Genomic DNA, 7,734 nt, shown 5'->3' with positions numbered 1-7,734 from the left:
ATAGTTAATAGCAGCAAAAAATAAAAACATCAAAACTAAAACGGACCTTCAGGGCAGTCCTATCAAGAAAAACATCGATATATGCAAACAAGCAGTGCAAAATACGGTCTCCCGGCTCAATCCTCAGGAGATAATGGATCTGCGCGGCCGCCTCTGCAGGCACATTTAAAGGTAACCCAAGCAGAAAAACTAGCCCGCTAACCTGTCCTCTCAAAATGGCGGTTCTACTCCCTCACCCAACCCGGATGCAGGCAACACCCAAAACGAATAACACAGAAGCGGACCAGTACCAAGCTGAGCACCGGCGCTTCTCTGAACTTCGGTAAGTTACAAGAAGAGTCCCCCGAATCGTAAAATTGAATTTAAAAGCAGCAAGGCATATTCAGCTAAAAGCAAATAGCAGCAATAGTTATAGTTAATAGCAGCAAAAAATAAAAACATCAAAACTAAAACGGACCTTCAGGGCAGTCCTATCAAGGAAAACATCGATATGTGCAAACAAGCAGTGCAAAAAAACGTCTCCCGGCTCAAGCCTCAGGAGATAATGGATCTGCGCGGCAGCCTCTGCAGGCACATTTAAAGGTAACCCAAGCAGAAAAACTAGCCCGCTAACCTGTCCTCTCAAAATGGCGGTTCTATTCCCTCACCCAACCCGGATGCAAGCAACACCCACAATGAATAACACAGAAGTGGACCAGTATCAAGCTGAGCACCGGCGCTTCTCTGAACTTTGGTAAGTTACAAGAAGAGTCCCCCCAATCGTAACATCGGCCCAATCCCCGCAAATGTGCCCGCATCTAAAGCAACTAGCAGACACGGACAAATACATTAAGCTAATGCAATATGGGGTATAATTAAAGGCCCATTTCGAAAAAAAAGCCACGCATTTAAAATTGGCTCCACGTATGGATTTATGAGCCATGAGTTTGTATCGCTCCCAACTTGTATGGTCCATCCTCCCTTCAAAAAGTTGTGAAATTGAGAAGAGAGCTGACACGGCAGTATACTAGTGAACATACAAATATAACAATTGGTACCAACTGCCTACCCCTACTAGGTTGATTCCAAAATGTGCTCTACTAATATGATATTTGGCGGTATTAGCTGTCTGAAGGGAGGTCCGAAGGTATTCGTGGATTTGAAGGAAGGAGAATATCAAATTGGGCGTGTCATTTTCCTTATCCTCCACTATCTGTGCACATGTTTTGCTTTGCCCTCCCAATAAAAAATTACCAAGAACCTGATATCCCGCCATATCTCATTTCCTAATAATCCTATTCTGAAGAGATAGGCCTACTATTCTATTTTCAGATAAAAGTATAGAGAGATGGGTCAAATGTAAACTGTATTCTGCCTTCAATTGTCAAAATCTCCTTGCCACAATGTAAATGTTTATACCGTGAGCGCTTGAGCACCTTGGGGATTATTAGAAAAAATCGGTACTTGCCCAACTTGTCCACTCAGCACACACTGCAAGTAAAAGCAAGTCTTGAGGGAGCCTCCTGCTGCACGATTAAGCCAGTCAAAGAAGTCGGCTTTATAATAATTCCGAATACAAGGCCGTGCTAGCCCTCCATCAGCAACTGACATCTGGAGCGTCTGTCTGTAATTTCGTCCCAGGTTTTTTTCCCTGCCATAAAAACTTGCGCAACAATTGATCTGTTTCAAGAAAGAAATGCATGTTTAACCAAAATAATAACACTGGAAAAGAGAAAACTAAATAGAGGGAGAATAGACATTTTAATAATGGCCTCCCGCCCAATAACGGATATCAGCAAATTCTGCCACTTATTCAAGAGTCTGCAAACTATACTAAGAGTGGTAGAATAATTCAATTCAAACAAATCAGCAATATCGTCAGACGTAAAGATACCTAGATATGTTACAGGTGGGATGCAGAGAAATTTTGCTGCCCCTCTATAGGAAGAATCGTAGGGACACAATGGAAAAGAAGCATCTCTGACTTGGCCTGATTGATCTTATACCCTCCCCCCCCCCGCCCCCCCATCTCCAAAAACTATTAGATTCTGCAAAAGGCATTGTCTATGTTACAGTTATTTCCAGCCAAATACAGAGTGATGTCATAAGCAAATAACTTCCGCTTGGGAGCGTTTGGCAGTGGTGGCCGAATCTCCGGGTCATGTGTAAGGGCTGCAGCTAAAGGTTCGACAAGAAGAGCAAACAGTACAGGTGACATTAGGCACCTTTGCCGCATACCCGAGAGATGGACATAACTCCTGCCGACTGTGAATTTACCATTATCTTTGCCTTAGCCTTCGAATAGACATTCCTCAACAGTTTGACCACTTTGGAGAGAATGCCAAAATGCCAGAGGATCATAAAAAGGACGTCCCACTGCACACGGTCGAACGCCTTTTAGGAGTCTAACATAATTATGGCTGCTTCAATATTGTGAATGCAAAAATAGTCTATTGCTTATATTAACAAGCATTTGCAATGCAACAGGTCTCGCATTTACACAAGACCTATTGCATTGCAAATGGTTGGTATCACGGAGAACAGGAGGGCGGGGGGAGAAGGCATGGACAACGGGAGGGAGGGCGGGGAGAAAGCACGGACAGGTTCAGGGGGTTGGGGAGATGGCACGGACAACGGAAGGGAGGGCAGGAGGGGAGAAGAAGGCACGGACAACAGGAGGGAGGGCGGGGGGGTAAATAAGGCACCAAAGGATGTCCTGCTTGAAGTAGGAGAACTTTATTAAAGAAAATGGTGCTCAAAGTCTAAATAACACGTACTGTGTAACAACCGAAGTAAAGGGGCCAGTCACTACTATGGCCAGACAATGACACAAGCCAAAGGCAAATATGGGCGGAGAGATTGGGGGGCCTCTATTTGTTACTCCACCACAACAAGTCTTGCAGAGCAGCACATGCACTCTGGCTCTAGGCTCGACCTAAAAAGAAAAGGGCAGTTTGTCCTTGAGATGCACTTCTGTGATTGCATTTACAAAAAGAAAGGCAGTTTGTCGTATAGATGCACTTTTGTGACTGCATCAACAGAAAGAATAAGGAGGGCAGTTTCTCCTCTAGGTGCACTTCAGTGATTGCAGTTACAACTAGGATATTTTGCCATTCATGTTTGAATTGCTCTTGTGGAAAAAGGGAGAAGTGCTGATGACAGAAACTCCATGGCTGGGAGACAAATGGCTTGAGATTCCACTTTTCAGGATATTTGGAACATTCTGTGATTTGAAACGTATCCCACTTTGGGAATGTATTTTAATGTCAATAACTCACATCAAACCATAAATAAACATGTGTATCCATTGGTTAAATTAAATAACGTAATAAGCTGTAACCTGTTAGTGAAATGGGAAACAAATACTTAAAATTGGGATATTTTGCTCTTTCTGCCACACCTCTGACTCCGCCCACTGACCCAATCCACGGGTTATTCCCGCCCTCTGATTCTTCGCCCACAGTTCCCCTACTTTTCCCCCCCACTTCGACCACTGCGTATCAATTACAGTGTTTCAAACAAATACTAATTATGGGTCTCTGAACAATATTAATCCAGTCTAGCCATTTCAATGCGAAGTTCTGGTTTGGTCATACTTTGGATTGCCAAGGAACCTTATTACAAGTTCAGAACTACATGCCTTTCGGAGAGATAGGAACATGGTACAAAAGAGGTACTGCCAAAGATACAAAAAAGCAATTGCAATGCAATAGGTCTCGCATTACTGAAAGTTTGAGCTATTGCTGTTGCAAACAATAATGCAACGCCAATAGCTCAAACTTTCAGTAATGCGAGACCTATTGCATTGCAAATGCTTGTTTGAAATCTTCCCTTTGGCTGTTCTTAAATGTTGGCATGTATGCACCCTTGGGCCCCGGCGCCACTGCACTTGCTGCGCCATTGATAACTGTGCCCATGAGTTGGAGGAGAAGGTTGCCAATATTAGAGTTCATTGTGTTAGTAAACTGTAGTTAACTGTCTTCCTTCCGAGTCTTTCAGGAAGTAGTGACCCGGGCAGGAAGTCGCGTTTTGTTGTTGCTAGAGTTAGAAAAAAAGTCTCCGGGCAGGCCGAAGCAGGCAGACAGAAAGCCATTGTCTGCAGGGCTCCGTGTTCAGCCGCCCGGACTGGGCGTGAGAGCCGCGGCCCGGGGGCGGAGGGTGGGTCGCACCGCTCCCCGCGGGAGGGCAGGTTCACACCCGGGGCGGAGGGACGTGTGCACCGCTCGCTGCGGCATTGGCGAGGGGTCCCCGGATACAACGCCCCCCGGTAGGTTATGATGATTCTGAATGTCGCTTTTCTCGTTTTACTTTGATCAAGGTCTGATCTGCTATAGTTACTAAACTACTTTGGGGGTCGTGATAGCTCGTGCACACCTGCTAAAGTAGTTCAGAGAGTCAGGTGCGTGCTGCAGAGATCTGTGCGAAACCAACAAATCGCGAGACGAAAGTCTTTTATCCTTCTGATGTCGATAAAGGGCACACAATTAACTTGGGTAATATTAACATATCATGTGCACGTGCGTGCGAATCAGCAACCTGTAGTAGCGGCCCTTCGGTTGCAGTGTCTATTATCACATACACTGATGTGTTGATAATATTATATTCACCTCTTTTATTTATTTCGTAGTTACGTTAAGAGTTTTTCGTTGTGACCATTTCTTATCTGAGAAAGGCTTGCGTTTGTACGGATTATGCATAGCTGGTAGGATAGCTCAGTGAGTAAAGCGCCTGATATCTGCGTGAAGCCACATGTTCCAGGTGGAGATTCTGACAGGGCTAAGGTATCCTTTCATCATTTTGAGGTCGACAACTGCAATAAAAACAAGCCGGGTGAAAGTGGCGCCAAACAAAACACGGTTCCTTTCATTTACTTGCTTCCCCGTGAAATGGATCCAAAAACAAAAAAAGCCCGCGAGTGGTGCGCGCCCGCCACAACGAGCCGTGGTTTCAATTATCGCGTCCATGTCTGGGCACAATAATTGAAACCACATGGCCTATTGGTGTCAATTACGCGCACCAAGCGCGTAATAGACACAAATAGGCCGTGGGCGGAGCAACGCGCCCGCCTTTCGCCAATTGCGTGCAGTCTTTTATAAAAAGACGCACGCAAAGGCCAATGGGGTAGCACAAAAGGAATCGCACACGCACGAGCGTGTGCAATTCCTAGGTCAGTGCTAAAACCCCGTTTTTCACTCACTAAAGGTCTCGCGCTGCGCGAGCACTGTTGTGCAGTGCAACGCAGGCGCGAGACCTAAAAAAGCTTGTATTGGTTGATAACGTTCTACCCAGAAAAAAAAATTGGGGGGGTCTTGATGTACTATTGAAGATACGGCAGGGGCAAGTCTTAACATGATTATCTTGGCAAATAGTTTATAATCAGAATTGAAAAAACTTATCAGGCAAAAAGATCCAGGTTGTCCTGACGGCTTATCTTTCTTGAGAAAACTAACGATCACTGCCTCAGTAACTTCCACAGGAACCTCACACCCGTTTAAAAAATCATTAAATAGAACTACCAAAAATGTTATGATCTGTTGAGCATCATAGATTTTATAAAACTCGGATGGTATGCCATCGCTGCCGTAAGCTTTAGCACTCAGAAGCAGCTTTATTGCTTTGAAAATGTCCTCCTGTGTAATGGGCGCCTCAATCATTACTTGTATATCATTTTTGAGAGAGGTGAGTACACTGGATTTAAGAAAGGTATCAATTTCATGAGGTGAAGGGTTACAATCCGAGGTATAGAGCTGTTCATAATGCTCCACAAACACTCTTCCTATCTGGTCAGAAACTATACAATTCAAAGCCCCTTCACAGATCACTTCAATTGTTCTCAAATTCTGATTCTTTTTTAATGGCCATGCCAGAAAGGCGGCCAGTATGCTCGTTCTCTTCTTAGTGTTTTTGAAAACAGGGGCACTGGTTCACTATATCCCGAAAGAGGTAATATTTACGAAGCTGCTGGCTGGCCTCGGCAAATCTCTCCTTAGATATATCCTGGCATCTAAGCACCTTGCCTGCTCAAGCTCAGATTGCAGAGCCAGAATATCCTCACGCCTAGCTCCGTTTCTCTGAGCAGTGTAAGATATGATCTCCCCCCAGTAGATGATTTGCAAGCTCCCCAAATAGAGTAAATAGCTGCGGTGTTAGCATTCCACTGCCAAAACTCCACCAATCCAGTGCACATGGTCACAATCCAGCCCTCTTGTGTCAGTTAGGATTTGTTGAAAGACCAGCGTGGCCTTACCATACAGGAGTGACATATTTTAACATCGACGTATGGGACAGAGTGATCCGAAAAGGGGTTTGACAAAATTTCAGACCCTACCTTTTGCCAATTATAAGATATAAAAAAATAGTAAAATCGTAAAGCAGAGTTAAAACGTTTGGAGAAACAGGTATATTCCCGTCTGGAAGGTAGTCCGCTCTCCAGCAATCAATTAGTGCAAAATCTTGTTAAAAAATTGCCAAAACCCGAGCTGATTTTGGCTGATTCTGATGTTTGTTTGAACAAGAGTCCCACCCCACTTGTTCAATAAGATTAAAATCGCCTCCAATAAGAATACATCCCGTGAGGGGTACCAACATGTCATACACTTTGTCTAATGATGGTGCATCATCTTTGATCAGCCCATAAAAGCTGATTGAATGAATAACGTGGTCGTAAAACTTCAAACTAACCCTGATCAATCTAGATTTAGGATGGCACACCACCTGTATAACTTCCCCATCAAATGTATCAGTAAATAAAATTGCAACCCCCAGAACTGGGGCACTAGCTGATGCAAAAAATGCCTGAGATATACATTGTGGCATGCGTGGAAGCTTAGCAGAAGCTTTCAAGTGGGTTTCCTGAAGTAGGATTACCTGTGCCCTCAATTCTTTCAGCCATGCTATAATGAATTTGGATCTGTTCTGATTACTAATGCCATTAGTACTACATGAAACTATTCTAATCTTTTGCTCATCAACTATTGCACTCTGTATCACACTAAGGGGCCTAGGGTACCCTCTGTATCACGCCCAGTGGTCCAAGTGACTAGTACAATCACACCCTGTATCACACCCAGCGATCCAAGCAACCAACACAAAAAAAACTGACAGTGACAAAATTATGACTTTGTCAAAAATTGCTGAGGCTGCTCCTAGTGCATGCTATCCTATGACCCGGGAAAGCTCTGCGTTGTACACAGGACTAAGTGAGCCTGAAAGTCTGTCAATATCAGGACAAAGATAATAACAATAGTTTGCCGAAAAAAAGGAATATTTAAAGAACCACAGGCCCCAGTTATGCAAACACAAGTTACAACAATCTGCCAGGGCCAAATCTGTTTCCCTAAATGTCCGAATCGCAACCTGTATCACACCCAGGGGCTAAACATACCATCTGTGTCGCCCCCAGCGATCCAAGCATACAGTCCAGTGGCGGCTGGTGGAATTTGAAACTGGTGAGCGTACGCAGAACAAATCAACATATGCGAGCGAGCGCAGCAAACGAGCCTGACGGCAATAAAAGGGGTTCGGGGGGGTTCTCCTCCCGTGAAGAAATATTTTCAAAATTGGCATCTTTTTGGTGCAATTTTCATCACTATTTCTGTGATAAATAGACTAAACATTCAGATCTTCTAGACATTCATAAAAGAAAACTCATATATTATTTCAGAGAATTTCTGGGTTGCAAAGCAAGTCTGACTTCTGAAGAGGGCTAGGGTACTAAGCAAGACTGCTTTGGCTCTACCCTTTCCAATAGAAAAC

General features: G+C 44.2%; 1 protein-coding gene across 3 annotated transcripts in view; it reads left to right on the top strand.

Annotated features, from left to right (window-relative positions):
- The first annotated feature begins 211 nt into the window (after positions 1-211).
- The window catches only part of RAD51 (RAD51 recombinase), a 242,011-nt gene continuing 234,488 nt past the window's right edge, over positions 212-7,734 (top strand). The window contains exon 1 of one of the 3 annotated variants that reach the window (XM_085626852.1): positions 212-322. The gene's annotated coding sequence lies outside the window, so the exon portion shown is untranslated. Of the gene's footprint in view, positions 323-604; positions 734-7,734 lie in introns of those variants that run through there. The other 2 variants (XM_085626851.1, XM_085626856.1) reach the window with 2 other exon arrangements.

This window comes from Triturus cristatus, chromosome 9 (assembly GCF_964204655.1).
Source record: "Triturus cristatus chromosome 9, aTriCri1.1, whole genome shotgun sequence".
NCBI lineage: Eukaryota > Metazoa > Chordata > Amphibia > Caudata > Salamandridae > Triturus > Triturus cristatus.
This window is presented reverse-complemented; position numbering and strand designations above follow the sequence as displayed.